This window comes from Notamacropus eugenii, chromosome 6 (genome assembly GCF_028372415.1).
Source record: "Notamacropus eugenii isolate mMacEug1 chromosome 6, mMacEug1.pri_v2, whole genome shotgun sequence".
NCBI classification, from domain to species: Eukaryota; Metazoa; Chordata; class Mammalia; order Diprotodontia; family Macropodidae; genus Notamacropus; species Notamacropus eugenii.
Genome location: NC_092877.1, coordinates 255,402,354 through 255,419,957, shown reverse-complemented (window position 1 = coordinate 255,419,957; position 17,604 = coordinate 255,402,354).

Sequence of the window (17,604 nt, the reverse complement as noted above, 5' to 3'; positions counted from 1 at the left end):
AGATCCTTTTGGAAAGTCTTAAACTTTTCTCATATTCTAGCACACTGCAAAAATGCCTGATCTGTGGCATCTCTAATGTCTCAATATTTCTAAACAGTGAGCTATAAACACTGGGAAGTCTGAGGTGGAACATCTGGCAAACCTAGAGGAAGTTTTAAAGAGACTTGCTAAAACAGGATTATGTCTCAAATTAAATAAATATGTGCTCCAGGACATGGAGGGGATTTATTTGGGTTACAATATAAATATTTCAAGGATTTATCCAAAGATAAAGTACAGATCGTAATACAAGCACCAGCCCCATGTAATATAATCAAATGAAAATCTTATTTGGATATCTTTGATTGTTATAACCCATTTCTACTAACTTTGGTTACTGCATTAATAATATTTCATGCTTTTTTTGCCTAATGTATTGGCGTAGAAATTAGGCGTTATAAAACAAGTAATTTTATTCCTCATTGTAATTATCTGCCAACTCAGAGATCTACTTCTTATCTTCATACAATCTAAGAAAGATAAACGCCTATTTTAAAGATATATCTTTTGAAAACATATGAAAAGAACAAGCAGACCCTCAAAAATTATTTTCTATAGTAGTCTGTAGCATCATGGTCATATAGACATGGGGGCAAGTATAGGACTTTTGATTTCACTGAGATATCTAAGGTAAAGAAACTCCCTTTATCAATGCAGTTTGGTGCCTTTTCTGCAACATATGATCTTAGTAGGTATTTAGAGCATCGAGAAGTTAAATGCTTTCCCCAGGATCCTATGGCTAAGCTAGTATATATCAGAGGTGGAACTTAGTGACAAGTCTTTCTGGCTTTGAGGTCAACTGTCAATCCATTATATTGCAATGCATTCACATAGTCATGTAAATGACTAAAAGAAAAATAGATAATAAGATCTATTTTGTTTAGTATGTAAGAAAAGCATTTGCTCAATAGAAGAAAACATATTTTAACAAATCTTCTCCAAATAGCTATCTATTTGCATAAACTGAGATCACAATATGCTCCTTCATAGATACAAATACTGAGATACTTCTCTCTTCAACTGCCTATTCATTATTAACTTCAGCATAGCAAGATAGAAGCTTGCTAAAGGTCTTCACTGCTGTCAGAAAGGTTGTTCTTCACAGAGTCCAAATGATAGAGGAATTCCCAAGAGACTGTGAGGCTTTCCAGATGGTTCTCTTTGCTAATGACACTGTGGTTATTTCATGAAGCCATTGACCATTACAAAACCTGCTTATTGAGATCCATGTTTACTCAAAAAAAAGTTCAGTCTTGCAATCTATACTAGAAAAATAAAATGCCTTTTTCCAGACTATGACTTGTAGCCAAGTCCATTGTGTCCAGCCCAAGTTCATCAGGGACAAAACTGAATAGGAGAAAAGAAAACATTGACTAGACTGCCTTTGGGTAATGTACAGTGAATTTGATGATCTCAAGATGCTTTATGTAACAAAAACCCAACTTTTTAACACAAATTCATGGTCATGGATTTAAGAACTCCCAAATCTCTGGAATTAAAGTTTCAGATAGCTCAAAGAGAATGGGGTTGTGCAGAATACATTTCATGCAGACTTCAGTATATTTCTTGTTATTACTCATCTTCAGGGAAAGTCATAAATTGTCAACAACTGGAATAAGAGCTGGGCTGATCATGTAGCAATAAGGAGACGTAAGAAATGGGCACATCTGGTAGCAATACTATGTTTAAAAAAAAGACTTGGGAGATGGCTTTTGTCCCATGGAAGACTTTGATAGGTTATGATCTGCACTGATGGGAAAAAAAAAAAAACCTACATGAATGGGATCATAGATCCACTTACGTATTTACTCTCTTAACTATTCCATGCTTTATGACCACTTTTTTGTCTTTATTCACCTTTCTTTAGTAATCTACATCAAAATCAAAACCCACGAGGAAGCTCAGAAAATAGTCTTTCCATATCCCACATGACTCAGGATCTGATCTTAGAACTTTTTATCATAGGTCCTTTGTATTGGTATATGGGAATATATGCACAGTAATGAATAAGTTTAGTGACCCTAGCTAAGCATCATTACTTTGCCACATATACTGTAGGGCCATGCCTACTGTTCTCAAGTCAAATTCCAAAATCACAGATTCTCTTAAGATTGTTGACTCCTTAGTCTTGGTTTCTAATCCTCAAATCATTAATCTTTCTGCCTGTAATCTCAAGTGCACATGCATATTCAGACCCCAGTTCAACAGTAGTTGCTGACTAGTTCCAAATCACACCAAATTAACATACATCAGGTTTGAGTGCTTAGCAATATTGATTCTGTGGAATTACAGGCACTTATTTCCCTTAACAGGTACTCCTGCTACTATAGGAGATGAATATGAAATGCATCTGTTCTTAGAAATATCTTTTCCCTCTTTCTACTCATTCAGCTTTAGGAGATCTCAAGCTTCTACCTTTCATGTTTGTTAGTAATATACAATGTTGGCCAGGTATGGTGACATGAGTCTATAGCCCTTGGTATTCAGGAGGCCATGGCTAGTGGATCACCTGAGGTTGGCTTAAAGCAGATTGGTTGTTTATTCTAAATCCAGTACCATTATGTCTAACCTTGGGTAGAAGAAGGCTGTCAAAGGAAGGAAAAACCAACCAGTCAAAAATAGATCAGGTTAAAGCATCTATGCCAATCACTATCGGGGTCAAACCAGTGAACAACAACTGAACATCCATTCTGGATGAGATAGGGAGTCCAGACTCACTCTATCCTCAAAAAATAATGCACAATATTATTAAAGAACAGACACTCAAGATCACTAAATCCAAAGAAAAGTAGGGAATACACCAGTTGACTAACTGTTTCAAACTCAATATCAATTTAAATGCTGAGACAATTTTTGGCTAATAAAAATCACTGACATGCAGTATTTTTTTAGTAATTTTTTATAATTTTGCAAAATTGCTTACATACATATTTACATTTAATCTTCACAACAATCCTATGGAGTTAATACTATAGGAGTTATCAACTCCACAATACAGATGAGGAAACTGAGCTTGAATGTAAGTATGAAATATGTCTAAGGCCTCACTACTATTAAGAGTTTGATGGAGTTTTTAAACCTAGGTCATTCCAATTCCAAGTCCAAGTGCATAGGACTTCATAGAAATATTTTTAGTTTTACTTTTTACTCTAATAAGAATCAGTTTTGACTCATTTTAAAAATATATTGGATTGTAAGCTTCTTGAGGACAAGTACTGTCTTTAACCTCTTTTTTTGTACCTCCAGTGTTTACACAATGCTTTTATATAATAGGCACTTACTAAACATTTATCTATTGATGCACTGATCTTTAAGAATAGGTCTTCAATTTTGTTTGAAAAAAAAGAAAGTCATAGATTTAGTTATTGGCAATGTTTTTATATAGAATATTGAAAGGACTGAAGACTTTGTGGCTTATAATTCACCATGAAATGACCTAATTAGCATGATTCTCAGGGAATGGGGAAAAATTATTAGTTTTCTGCAATAGCCATTGGGTTTAAATTGACTAGTTTTTAATAGATCACACATTAACAGTATATACTGGAACTCTGATGTTTCACCTGGGCCATCTCCAGTTCTGGTCCTTTTCTTTGGACAACATCATCTCTTTTGAACAAGCACTAAACTTGTTCATAAGCAGAGTAGTCAACTTCACACAGGGGTGATTTTAGAGCCTTTAAGAAAGCATCTCCATAGTTCTTTAAAAATCCTTGTTAATTTCTCTGTTTATATGAAGTTTTAAAATATTTGGTTCTGAATGACATACAGATACTTTTATAAAATAGCCATGTTGATATACTGAAGACCTACAATTTCACTTGGATGGTAAACCTACCACGGCAGATTGCAATATTCCTATAACATAATCTTCAAGAGGTAGTGTGGTCTTCAAGATTAAATGACTTGTCCATTATTCACACAGTTAATAAGTTAGAAAGTGATATGGGACAAAAGTAGAAATTTCTGTAGTTCAAAGTACCATATAAGATGTTGCTTGAAAATAAATTTCTCTTTGTAAAGGTGATTAATATATTAAAATGATCAGCCAATACAATGGTTAGGAGTTGGACCTCTGTTCTCCGCACTGAGAAAGCAAACTACTTGACAACTGATTTGAAAAGACACTCCCAGGGTTAACACTGCTCATGCATCAACAATAAAGATTTAAAATCTCTCTCTCCTTCCGTAGTGACTAAATGTCTGTAATTGCCAATTTTGTGCTAAATGTGGCTCTAGGTAATTATGTAAGTGAGGCCAACTTCTCTGAGGGAAGTTGGAGGACAACAAGTGAGATGGTGGACACTCTCCCACACACTTTAGTATTCTTCCACACCCCACAAAATGCTGAAATAAATAGATTTCTTACTAACGTCCTAAGGGGAAGACAGAGCAAATGGTACTGACTCACTGTAAGAATTAAGGGAGCTGAAGTAGAGACTCATTTCAATTGGTCTAATAAAAAGAAGTTCCTCAATCTGTTACCTATCTTCTCTACTGCTAACGTCTACTTTGGGAGATCTCAGACTGTGGGGATCATGTCCAAAAGCATTCAGAATAGGGATATGTTTTCAAGAACTGGAAATAAACAGACAAAAAAAAAAGCAAAACAAAACAAAAATCACTCCTAGAGGGTCTAGGAGAGGACAGTCAAAATGGTGAAAAGGCCTTATGTTCATGCTACATGACAACCAGATGAATGAACTGGAAATGTTTCATCTGGAGAAGAAAAGAATTGAGGGTTACATGTTAGATACCTTCAAGTGTTTGAATAGTTGTCTTGTTGAAGGGTGACTGGACTTTTGCCTCTTTTACACATAGAATAGAACAAGGAATAATGGATAGAAGTTGCAAAAAGACAAATTTATTGTTTATCTAAGAGGAAAAAATCTCTTTCTAACTGCAATAGACTGATTTAATTGTAACTCTTGGCATATTCTTCTCTCCTCAGACCCTACCCCTAAATTTCAACCTCCTACCTCTAAATCTTAAGATTCTACACTCACAGGTACTGGGGACTGAGGTAAATTTCCTTTTTTGTTTGTCTGATTACTCTTTAGAGTCTAGTTTGGGGGAGAAAATCTTTAAATGTGGTTCTATGTATAAGTCTTGTTTAGATTTCCAAAAACTTGGATAATGGGAATCTCTATGTCCTGGCAAAGAACTTAAGATACCAGAGGCAATACGGTAGATATAACCACCTTTATCTTTCCTTAAAGAAAATACAGAATTTGCAAATGACTTATAGTATTCTATAAACAGAGACAGAAAACACATAAGGCACTCAAAGACGTCAGAAGAGCCCATAAGCAATTACTGAATACACAAAAGCATGCACAGTATTTCCCAGAAGGCAAACATACTTTTAAGGTACTCAACAAGCAATACTCCAACTTACTGATGAGTTTCCCCTTTTGCCCCCTATAAATCAAGGTTCAGCATATTTGAGAACTTGAATTTTCCTGGAAAGAAAACATTTTTTGAAGCCACTATACAGTAACCTCCCTTGTCTTCACTATCTGAGTATGTCACTGTAATAATCTGGTGGGGGTGGGGGTGACCAGCTAGGTTATGTAGTAGATAGAGTGCTGGGTCTGGAGTCAGGAAGACTCATCTTTTCAAGTTCAAATCTATCCTCAGATACTTACTAGCTATGTTACCTTGGGCAATTCACTTAAGCATTTTTGCCTGTTTCCTTATCTGTAAAATAAACTAGAGAAGGAAATGTCAAATCACTCTAATATCTTTGGCAGAAAAATCCCAAATTATGACATGAAGAGTTAGACATGACTGAAATGATTGAATGCCAACAGCAACAATATCCTAGCAGAGGGTAAAGAAAAGGCCCCAGTCTTTGCCAACATATCCCTTCATAGTTAATCCACTTACAAGAAGAAAATTATTAAGGAACCCACTCCATTGCTCTGTAGAAGAATAGGGTTCTTGAACTTTAGAATATGTAAAGATAATGTTGCTTATGCAATCTTCATTTTCTAGCTAAAATGCTAAATTTTGGAACTTTTGGGGGTAGTTGTTAAGGCAATCCCTGTAAGATAGACATAATTTATGAAAGTCATTTTGTGGAAAGACAAGGTGAAAAAAGAATGCCCCTCTCAATTTCAGCCATAATGATAAGCAATCTCTATCCCTAACCAACAAAACTGCTAACACTGGCTCATTCGGGTAGTGATTAAAACTACGTAGGTGGCTGTTTCCTACAGACCTATGTGACTCTTTAGCTATATTCATGGTCCAAACTGAGTAAGAGTGACTGGTCTTAATAAAATGATGGAAGCTCAAATTTGAATTAAGCTTTTGATGCCAGATGGTTCTACCATGGGTGACAAATTGGACATGGATTGTTCTAGGGCTACTCCTTGTTGCCAGAGAAAGAAGTTTGACCTCATTCAAATAAAAATTCCTTTTGCTCTCATATTAAGCTTCTTACTCTGTGAGTATTCCCAAGATTCAAATGCTGTTTCTTCACAAGCTATGATCCCAAAGAATGACACTGCTCAAGAAATCTCCTTTCTCAGCAAGAAGGCTAGATTGTGGGATAATATTACCTAGGAAATCAAAATTCAGCTTTCTACACACAGAATATTGGTGTTCAGAAACACCATCCATTTACTCTCCTCTGGAGTGGAGCAGGCAAAACATCTGTGACTGCTGTGAATTTCTGTAGGAAGTTAATCACTCCCCTGGATCCTGACATCTGTTGTGAAGGGCAAGTCCTCTACTTGGTCTCACATCTTTGACCTATAATCAGAAAATTGTGGGTAAATACATCTAATTTCTATGATACAATGAGAAAATATCTGGAGTTGTAGGTGAAGGAACTGGGTTTAAAATCTGACTCTGCAGCATTATCTTTATAATTTTGGTATCACTAACCTCTCTAGACCTGTTATCACAAATGTAAAATGTGTAGCATAGACTAGAAACTTTTATAGAGCTACCATCTGATACAAACAAGGAAAGGTAAAAAGAAATCTAAAATGGTTGAGAATGGTTTACCATCTTCTTTCCTGGGCAGATTCTGAGAAATGACTCTTTACACAAATCTCTGTCCTACAGAATCTAAAACTGGCCAAAGACCTGGGTTAGTCTTAGTCACTGAAATTTAATCAAGAAATTTCTTCATCAGTGGGCATTCCCACTCTCTATTAGGGGAAAATTAAACTCATATGTCTATGCTCTGTAGGGGCAGAATTTTGCTCATTAAGTTGATCAGAAATAATTCCTGTTTCATTCCCCATAATCATCACGCAATGATCAGGTGAACACCTTCCAGGGGATTCTTGTGAAGGCATAGGCTGTAGTTGATAGTTTACTAACTGAGATTTTGTGGTAGCTCCATGAGCTGTCAAGGCCACTACACCTCTTTCCGCCTTGGTTTCCTCATTTGTGAAAAGAATTCACTGATTTGTTCTCCCTCCTGTCCCTGAGGACATTCTTCTTGCTTCTTTTCCAACAAGTATCAGAAGCCAAAAGAGAGTAACTACAAAGTGACATAAATCATCTCTATGTACCCCTCTCAATTCTTTTGGTCTCACTCAAATGAGCTGGTGTTTTCTAGGGCTAATACTTGCTTCACTGTCTGGCAATTCCCAATGGTCACTGCCAATTTTACATAAAATCACAAAGACAGTCAAATTTAAACATGAATTTTATTTTTATCCTCAGAACTAGTTGTGTCCTCCAGCTTCATTAGAGTATATTTTGCCCCCTCTCATGCACCTTGAATTCCTCTCTTAGAATCAGACTTCCCCAGCATGCATTCTTTCACTGCCATAGTTTGACTCCGTCAAAGTCACATGTGACCTATTTACCACATTTGATTGTTAAGATTAATTAAACAGAAAATGGTCACTTTCCAGTCCTGCTCCTATGCTTACTTTTCTCCATTCTTTTTCAGTAAGAGGAAAGCCAAAAGAAAGAGATTACATTGTCACCTAGCATAGCGTTCCACAGTCTCTGATGAGCAGTACTCTGCTTCCATCTGCTGGTCTTCAACTCTGTAGCCACTTAGGGCTCTTTGCGTTCTCTGATACATCTGCTGCTAGGCAGCCTATGCTTTCAGGGTATGGGCCAAATGTTTTCCATAGTAGTCCTGGGCTCTATGGTCGCATAGAGCCTGGCAGTCAGCAAAAGCCAAGAGAGCTCTCTGATTTAGATTAGATCTGCCCTTTGAACTTATTTTCCTTTTTCTCTGCCCAGACTCCCTGATCCCAATCTCCTACCTAACTTGGGGCTAGAAAATTCCTTTTAACTGCTGTCATACCCCTGCTTATTGGTCTGTGTCTATTCAAAACAAGGGGGTTCCACCGAAAAATAACTTTTGTAAAGCTAGGGTAACAAAGTTCTTTTCACTCCCATAATTCCCCTGGTGTCAGGCATGATTATTTTGAACAAAGCAGAATCAGTCTGGTGGAACTGGTGACCTCTGTTCTGGTTCTTTTGCTCTATATTTCTGCTTTTATATTGCATTCTTTCCATCAATATAGTAACTAAGATTTATTCAGTACTTCTGCTGTGCCAAACATTGTGCTACATACTTTGTAATTATTATCTCATTTGATACTCACAATAATTGTGGGAGATAGGTACCATTATTCCTATTTTACAGATGAAGAAACTGAATTGAAGTGAATTGCCAAGGGTCACGCAGCTAGTAAGTGTCTGAATCATATTTGAACTTGGGTTTTCCTGATCCCAGGCCCAGCACACTCTATCCACTGTACCATTTGACTGCCCCATTGCCACACAATTGATCATTATCAATTAAATTATATATGTGTCTCCCAACTCCACTTATCCAAAAGTAAACCTGAGAACCAGGACTGGTAAGTTTGGGTGGAGCAGTCTGTGAAAAAATTTTGGGGGAATGAGAAGTTATGGGAAATGATAGACGAGGTGTAAGTGCCATGAGCAGAGTCAAGTCTGGGAACAGCATGGTTTGATTGAGCTCTGGTCATTGTGGTGATGATGAAATGGAAGCAACAGGTAATGAATAGAAAGGAAAAAGCTTTACCCATTTCCTCTTTTGTATCAGAATGACTTAATGAAGAAAGTTTGTGCTTTTAAAACAAAAGAAACTTTTCTATTTAAGATCAAGCCATGATACAATAAATCAGGGAATTTTGATAATTCTTAATTTTCACTGATAAATCAAATGGGAATATGTGAATACCAAGAAGTTAAATAATGCTTACAAATGTCAAAGTTTTGGCATTGAACATAAGCATCTCTTTCCAACCCTACCCATGGCAGCAAATTCTAAATAATGTTTCAATGACATGGTTAAACATATCTGTTGAAGATTAAAGGGTGTCTCTAGAGAATAAAATCTGCCAAAAAGCAACCCTTAAAATAACAGCATGTCTGTGATGAGTTGAGCTACGTGACAAAATTTTAAAGACCAATTTGTAAAAAAAAGTTTTGACTTAGTTTCTTATCCTGATTAGGTAATTTATTAGGTTGTCATTTTCTACCACACATTAAGTGTACTGCAGGTTCTAGATGCACCCATACCTATTCCCACCATTATGCATTTAGCTTTTCAATATGTGCAGGTAGTATTCTTGAAACTACAACTTTCAACACTGAAATATTTTTTCCAAGTGAATATCTACTAAATGCATGAACCAGCAGAGCACATGGTTTATTGAAGTTGAATTGTATACAATCATAGAACAGACAGTGCAAATCTATGAGGGGAGAAACAGTCATCTTAAAGGAGGAAGTTAAAAATATAGATTTAAGGACTTTTTTAGCTTGTTTAAACTTTAAACTGATATAGGGCTATCCAGCTTAGATCTGTGGCAGAAAAGTCATATAGCAACACATAAAAGTCACATTCTTTCTGTGTTGCTTCTGTACAGGATAAGTGTGAAGTAAAAAAAAAAGGGGAGTTCCTAATAGTCCAACCTTCTTTCTTCTCTCATCCCTGAAACTCTTTATGAGTAGAAATAGTTGCTCCAGGACATAAGCAACTACCTATCTCTCCTTAAAAAATTATGATATCAAATTACTAAAGGAGCACCATCTCTTGGGAATAGGGCAAGTCCTAACTATGAATGGGATGCAGCAAAATCAGCCCTTCACAAAGACAGGACAGGAAACAGTCTATTGATATCATTAGAAAGACCTCTCCTTGTAATAAAACTTTTCATGCTCACTCAAGTAAAGGTGGGATTTTTGTTATTGCTTTAATGCACCTCTTTCCCTTCTTTGCAGAGGTGAGGGACTATCTGTCAGGTAGGACTGATGTGTTAATTGGTTTGACTGATTTGCTTCTTTTCTATTACTTTCCTGTTAAATTATAAGCTCTTTGAGGCCAGGATTGTCATTTGTCTCCTTTTCTATCCCAAACCCTAAGCACATAGTAGGTGCTTAAAAATTTTGATTAATTTTTAAACATTTGTTATCATAGTTGAGAATTGTAGACAGAGAGCTAGAACTCATCTTGTATCAGACATATATTGGATTGTGATCTTGTACAAGAAACTTACTTAATTTCTCAGTATTCTACACACCTGTCTAAGACCAAAAAATGCAGGAAAAGAAGATCATGACTCACACTGGTATAAGGTGTTGTGTCACCCATGAATCTCCCAGATTTATGAAATTATAGGGCCAGAGATTATCCCCATCTTATAAAGTTAGTTTACAAGATCAAAAAGTAGAGAAGGATATATTTGGAAAGGAAGCTAATGTAAAAATAAAACTTATGCATAAAATATTATAAAAATGTTTCACATCATCTTATTTCTAAGATTTTCAATAAATCGTCACTCCTTAATGTTTAGGGACTTTCATTTTGGCTGCCCTCGGGGGTGGTCTGATAAATGTAAACAACTGGCTAAAAATACACTGAAGTCCTGCCTTTCTCTTTAATCTGCAGTTTTAACATTTTTTCCACCATTTTCTTAAGTCTGTACTTTTTTGTACAAAGCAATAAATCAAGCCCTCATTTGAAGTACTTATTTTTGAGATTTAAATTCACACACTTATAATTTAACAATTTTCTTTTTCATGACCATTTGAGCTGGCTCCAGTACATCCCACTGGTTTTCCTCTAACATATTAGATAGTTCACAAAATGATAATGATGAGTTCATGTGATTAACTTATTAACACTCCTCTTCCATGAAGGCAAGAATAGTCTTTGAAGGAATGGGATAGCCAATATGTCTAGATGTAGGGAAGAAGTCAGGAGCATTAGTGAAACTGGGGCAGAATACTCAAAGGCCCCTGGAGAATAAAGGGCATAGCTACTGGATCTTTGGACATGGAGTGAGGCAATAGAATGTTGGGGTGCCAAAAAGAAAAAAAAATAGCAGTTGATGAGTACAAAAGACAAATGTCAAAAAACTCATATGGCTGACTATGAGAATATTATAAAATGTCCAGGTCTTCCCTTCCCTATATTTGTGCTTTCTCCAGATCTACCCTATCCTCCTCTGATGTTTGGAAAAGATTCTGTTTTAACTATCGCTGTACCTAACGCTTCTGTGAGCAAATAATATATTAGTGCATGTGTACACAGCGATGCTTTTCTTGCCTCATCTCTTTCTAAACCACTGTTTCCCAAAATAGAAGGGTACCATCAAGACCATGAATAGTAATTCTGCCATGGGAGACGTCAGGCGAGGCAAATACCATGAAATGTCCATGGCAAGCAATGTGAAAAAACTGTCCCTAAATCAATATTTTAAACCAAAATATTTTGGGGTTTGGAGGAAGAGACCTGAAGATATGGGGTTCCATGGGAAGAGACTTGGGACACTTTTCCATGGGGGAGAGAGAGAGATCCTGGAATATCTTCAGTCTGCTGCCCTGAAGGCCACTGACAGGGAAGAATTCAGTGAAAGGGGACAGCCAGGTGGAGCAGTGAGTAAAGCACCAGCTCTGCAGTCAGTAGGACCTGAATTCAAATCCAGTCTCAGACACTTGACACTTACCAGCTGTCTAACCTTGGGCAATTCACTTAACTCCAATTGCCTTGCCTTTCCCCTTCCAAAAATCAAAAATCAGTGAAAGAAAAAGTTTATCTGGAGTGCCTGGTGGTGGCGCTAATAGATGGTCAATAAACTAGCATTTATTAAGTGCCTATCTATATCTATATATACAATCTGCCTATCTATCTATCTATCTATCTATCTATCTATCTATCTATCTATCTATCTATCTATCAATCAATCAATATCAGTCTGTGTTAAGTCCTGAGGAGAAAAAAAAAGGGGAAAAAAATCCTGCTGTCAAGGCCAAAGACTAATATGCTATTGGTAGAGCTATGTATGAATTGTCTCAACTGTTCAAGGGAACAATGGGAAGCATGTTATAAAAGTAACTAAATCGTTCACATCCTCTGAGCTAGTTTTATCAGTTTTAGTCATAACAATCCATCCGTAGAGATCAAAGAAAAATGAAAAGGCTCTGTATATTCCAAGTATTTATAGCAATAATGATTTTTTGTAGGGGACAGAGTGTGTGTGTGTGTGTGTGTGTGTGTGTGTGTGTGTGTGTGTGTGTATGTGTGTGTATGTGTAAAGGGGTGGAGAATAACTTACAATACAAATGAATAGCATTATTTAATATGACAGTGATTATCAAAAATTTATAGATACGTGAAAAAAATTGTATTAGATGTTGCAGAGCAAGTGATCAGAACTATGAGGACAATTTTCAGATTAATCACAATAATGTAAAGGAAAGTAACACTAAAATATAACAGAAGTTATATCAAGTCAATATGATTCCAAATGTAACTCCAGAGGATGGGTAATGAAATACATTTCCTTCTCAGTAGAGAAGTGGTAGACTACATGTTTGGAAGAAGACATATATCTTTAATTATTGTCAAAACTTCAGGGTATTTGATTAATTTTACTTCTTTATTATAGGGAATAATTATATGAAGGGATATTAGGGAATGATATTAATATTTTCAAATGTAGCATCTGCTTTTTATATATGTATCCATGTATGTATATTATATATGTATATGTTTATATATGTATGTATATGCATATGTGTATATATATTTTTTCTGAAGAGATTGTAGGTCTTCAGAATATATACTGCATCAAAAAGTTTAGTGATTTTCTGTTACTTTAAAGAGAAATAGAAGAAAACATTTGACATGGTCTACAAGAGATTAGAAATGATTTTAGGAAGCGAATGTCACCTAGAAATGACTGAATAATGAATAATCCAACCACTTGAAATGGAATAAAAATTGCGTATAGTTTTCCAGGAAAAATAACCCATCCAAAATACTCAATGTATATTTCTAACATGTAATTTGTTCGCTTATCAAAAACAAAGTAAAACAAAAAAGTGGCAGGCAATTTAGCATACTAATTACTTTGGAGGAGAGACAAATGGATATGTCTCTCACTCTCTCTCTCACCCTCCCTTACATAACTCAAACTAAATATAGGTAGATAGATAGATACAGATATGGGTATAGCGTACAGTTATAAACACATCCATAACTGCATGGCCTGACAATGTCTGGAGAGAAAGCAAAGTAGTTGGTTCCTACAGTTTCCTCATAACTGACTTTCCAAAATAACCCAAAGATATATAGACAAATGACAAATGGCTGTTGAAGTAAGAAAGCTCTAGTTCTACAGTCCTTCTATAAATTTCTAGTAAGTAGGGAATGTAAGCTATAATGAAAGATATAGACCCATCTATGGCAAAACTTGACACTGTAAGTAATATAGTTATCTTTGCTCACTTACAATCTTTCCATATTTCATGATCTTATATCTTAACTCAGATATACCGAAATCCTTCATTTCTAGATCTGTTCCTAGCCTGAAAATACAATTATAATGACCAGATAACTGAAGAATTTAAATGAAATAAATGGATTTCACCTCATTCTTAATTAATTGGCAATTACACTAGGTATGATTATGACAATCTTATGATACGATGTTGCACAATAATGAAATTAAAAACATAAACAAAAATGTTAGTTACTGTTTTTTGTTTAACATTCCCTCTGGCCTCTTTCTCTGGCTTGCGTTCTCAGGTCTAAGTCTGCTCTGATAATAGTGCCTACTAATTGACTACTAAGGGCAACCTTGAGGGAGGATACTCCTTACAGTAGAGTCCCCACCAATGTACTGCCTATTAATAATCATTCAGTAGACTCAATTAGCTCCTAACAAAAGCATTTACTCAAATGGTATGATAAAAACTTAGCTACAAAACATCTCTCCCATAAACCTGGAATGTTCTGTCCCAGAAATACTGGCAACATCCATAGAAAAAAAGATGCTTAAACTTGCAGTACAATGGCAGTGAGGCATACATATAACAAACACGGCAATGCAACACACACATCCTGGCACAACATTACTAAAGCTAGAAATCATTTCTCTCTTCAGAAAATGCTCATGTAGCTCAACTGAGGAGAAGCATCTGTGATAAGTGAATTCTTCATTTAGATCTCTTTCTATAAACCAGCTGTCTTCTCTGATGACGAGTCAGCACCCTGAATCTTTGAATTTTATATATATATATATATATATATATATATATATATATAATATATCTTTGCTCATGGTTGAATATTGGATATCATACTGGTCTTGCAGGTCTCTCATAAAATTACATGACTAATAATCCATCCAAAATACTCATTGTGTTTTTCTAACAAATAATTTGCTTGCTTATCAAGAACAAAGGAAAGCAAAAAAGTGACAAGCAATTTACCCTGGTAAGCGAGGAGAGATTAATTCCTCCCTTTTCTCCCACTTGATCCTCCATCTCCTGACCCACTCCTCTGCATAGGAATATTTTCTACATTCAGCTCCTAGCTTATACCACTTCTTCATTCAACTCTTGAGCTTGGATTGCTGGATCTGCTATCTCACACTCCTTTTGCTAGGTGCCATGACTATGGTGGAGAAGAAAAGAGAGCCCCTTCTGGAGTTTTGCTCCATCAATGTTGTAGAAAACATAACTTGATTAGCTTTTTTAAATACCCAAGAGGTAGGGCTAATTTGTTTCCTCAGCCAACCTTCATTGTTCCCTTCTGGACTCAATCAGAGGCATTCACCCCTCATAAAGCACTCAGAGTTACATCTTCATAGTCATTTTAACAACTAATTAAAACTTTGTGATTACTTTCTGGACTTTCAATGACAACATAAACTGAGGCATATAGGAGGGTACCCCCTTCTTACACTTGTTCCACTGATTGAGCAGAAAAAAACATGAAAGATTTGGATTTCCTAGCAAAAGGAAGAAAAAAAGCATATTCTGTCCCTTTTAAAAATTCCTGCTCTAATCTCCAAAGATTTACAAATATTTGTTCTAGTAAGGGCCCAGTAATGAACTTCATGACTATTATATGATGTCTAGTCCTTCTAATTTAGGAGAAGCTCAACACATGGATGGTCACAAAACAATGAGATCTTAGCTGTTACCTCCTATGCACTGCTAAATTAAGATTACGTTGTGATCACTGTAGAATGAAGATCATAAACATCTAAAAAATTACAGATCTTTTCAGTATATATAGTACAATTACACTTCTTAGATTTATTGATCTTTTCATTTTTAAGTGATATTCTTTATTTCCTGTGTTAGAAAATTCAGTAGAATAATTCAGAAAGACCTTGAGTTAATTAACATTTCATATTAAATGTAGGATGTTTAAGGGGTTTATGTAGATGTACTATTTATAGAGATAAAATAAATGTGGTATTATTCTCTGCTTTAATCAATCCAGCTAACAAGTGATTTTCTCTCACTTTGTCTCTCTCTCTCTCTCTGTATATATATATATATATATATATATATATATATATATATATATATATATGTATATATGTATGTATGTATATACACACATACACACACTCACACACATATACACATATATATTTGTAAATATATATGTGTATGTATGTATGTATATACATAAATAACACACACACACACACATACCCTTGCACTTAATCAGGAATCAATCCTAGTTTGTTTTTATTATTGGAAATAATTCAGTGTTATGAGCAGAATTAAAAATCTTATTTTTGTATTCTTAGAACCAGAACAAATTTTTCTAACCACATTACACCAATTTATAATTGCCATGTTCTCTATGAGAAGCTTGATCAAAAACAGGCATAGAGAGACCATGAAAAGACTAGCTCCATTTCCATAGCAATACTTTTATCACCATAGCAATGTTGATTTAGGTTTACAAGGCTCTTTATACTTAAATTTCATTATAAATGCTATCACATTTAGTTTTAACCAAAACCCATTTGTAGTCAGTTGTTGACAATAGGCATTTCCTCTGTCTTTTGGAGCAGTGAGCATATCTGAAATATGACTGTACTTAATCTTCAGTTATTTTAAAATTACCAAATGTCTGCTTCCAAAATAGAGAGTCAGCATAGCATAGTGAATAGAAGTAGGAGGACTTGGAGATGAATACATACATAGACAGACATATAGATTAGAAGTAATGATAAAAGTGGTTAGAGATATGGATAGAGATAGATGTATACCGATCTTTTTGAACAGTTCCTGTTCTGACCTAATGATTGACAACTATTTGCTGTAGTAAGGGCAATTTCAAATTACAATATAATACAATATAATCAATGTAATATAATGTAGTATATAATAAACTACAATTTCATATAGCATAATGAATATGTGATATATGGTAAATAACATATACAACAAATATTATATATGATGCAATATTATATATGTAATATATTATGCATGTAATAAAGCATGTATCATATAGATTCACACCATGGGAGAAAAGATCAGGTTCCCTTTCATCCATAGTTGATGATCCTTATGGAATTTGTCTAATCTCTTTATTAGCTGATCCTCAATTATGTCTAAAATTGATTATTGAGCCCTTTCAGTAACCATAATTTTTGAGACAAAATACATTTCTCATTTTCTATACAGTGTCACGTTGACATTTAGCAAGCTTATTTACCTTATGTAGAAGAATCATTGTCTCTTATAACGAAAGACTGTATTAAACCCAAAGAAAAATCAATAATGTTTGGGTCTATGTTAAATTGGCAAGTGGCAGTGGGGCCTCTAATTAAGTGCTGTTGAGAGAGGTTAGACCCTAAGGACTTCAAGATCATCCACTGCATCCTTAGTCATCACTAGTCGTTTTGATTCTATCCTGCCACTGTGCTGTGATGACTCTGGAGGAGAAAGTGAGCTGATGACTTTGTGCAACTCTGCCTCACTTAAATCCAATTTATGCATGAATCAAAAGACATCACCCATACTATTGTACTATCATACTAATTTCAAAAGCCTGTAGTGACAGACAAGTAATGAAGCAGCAGACTACACTGGGAGCTGTAGTCAGAACCCTGCACATAGGCAGCCCAGACCATAGGGTCACTTCTCACTGGAAGCTGCACTGCGATGTGGTAGCACCCTGAGTATCTGAGCAGCCTTTTAAGGATCACACTGATCACCTTCTGGTGTGAGAAAGGGGGCTAGAAAATGTGCCCCAAAACTTGTCTGTTTACCCAACCCTGGGCTGTT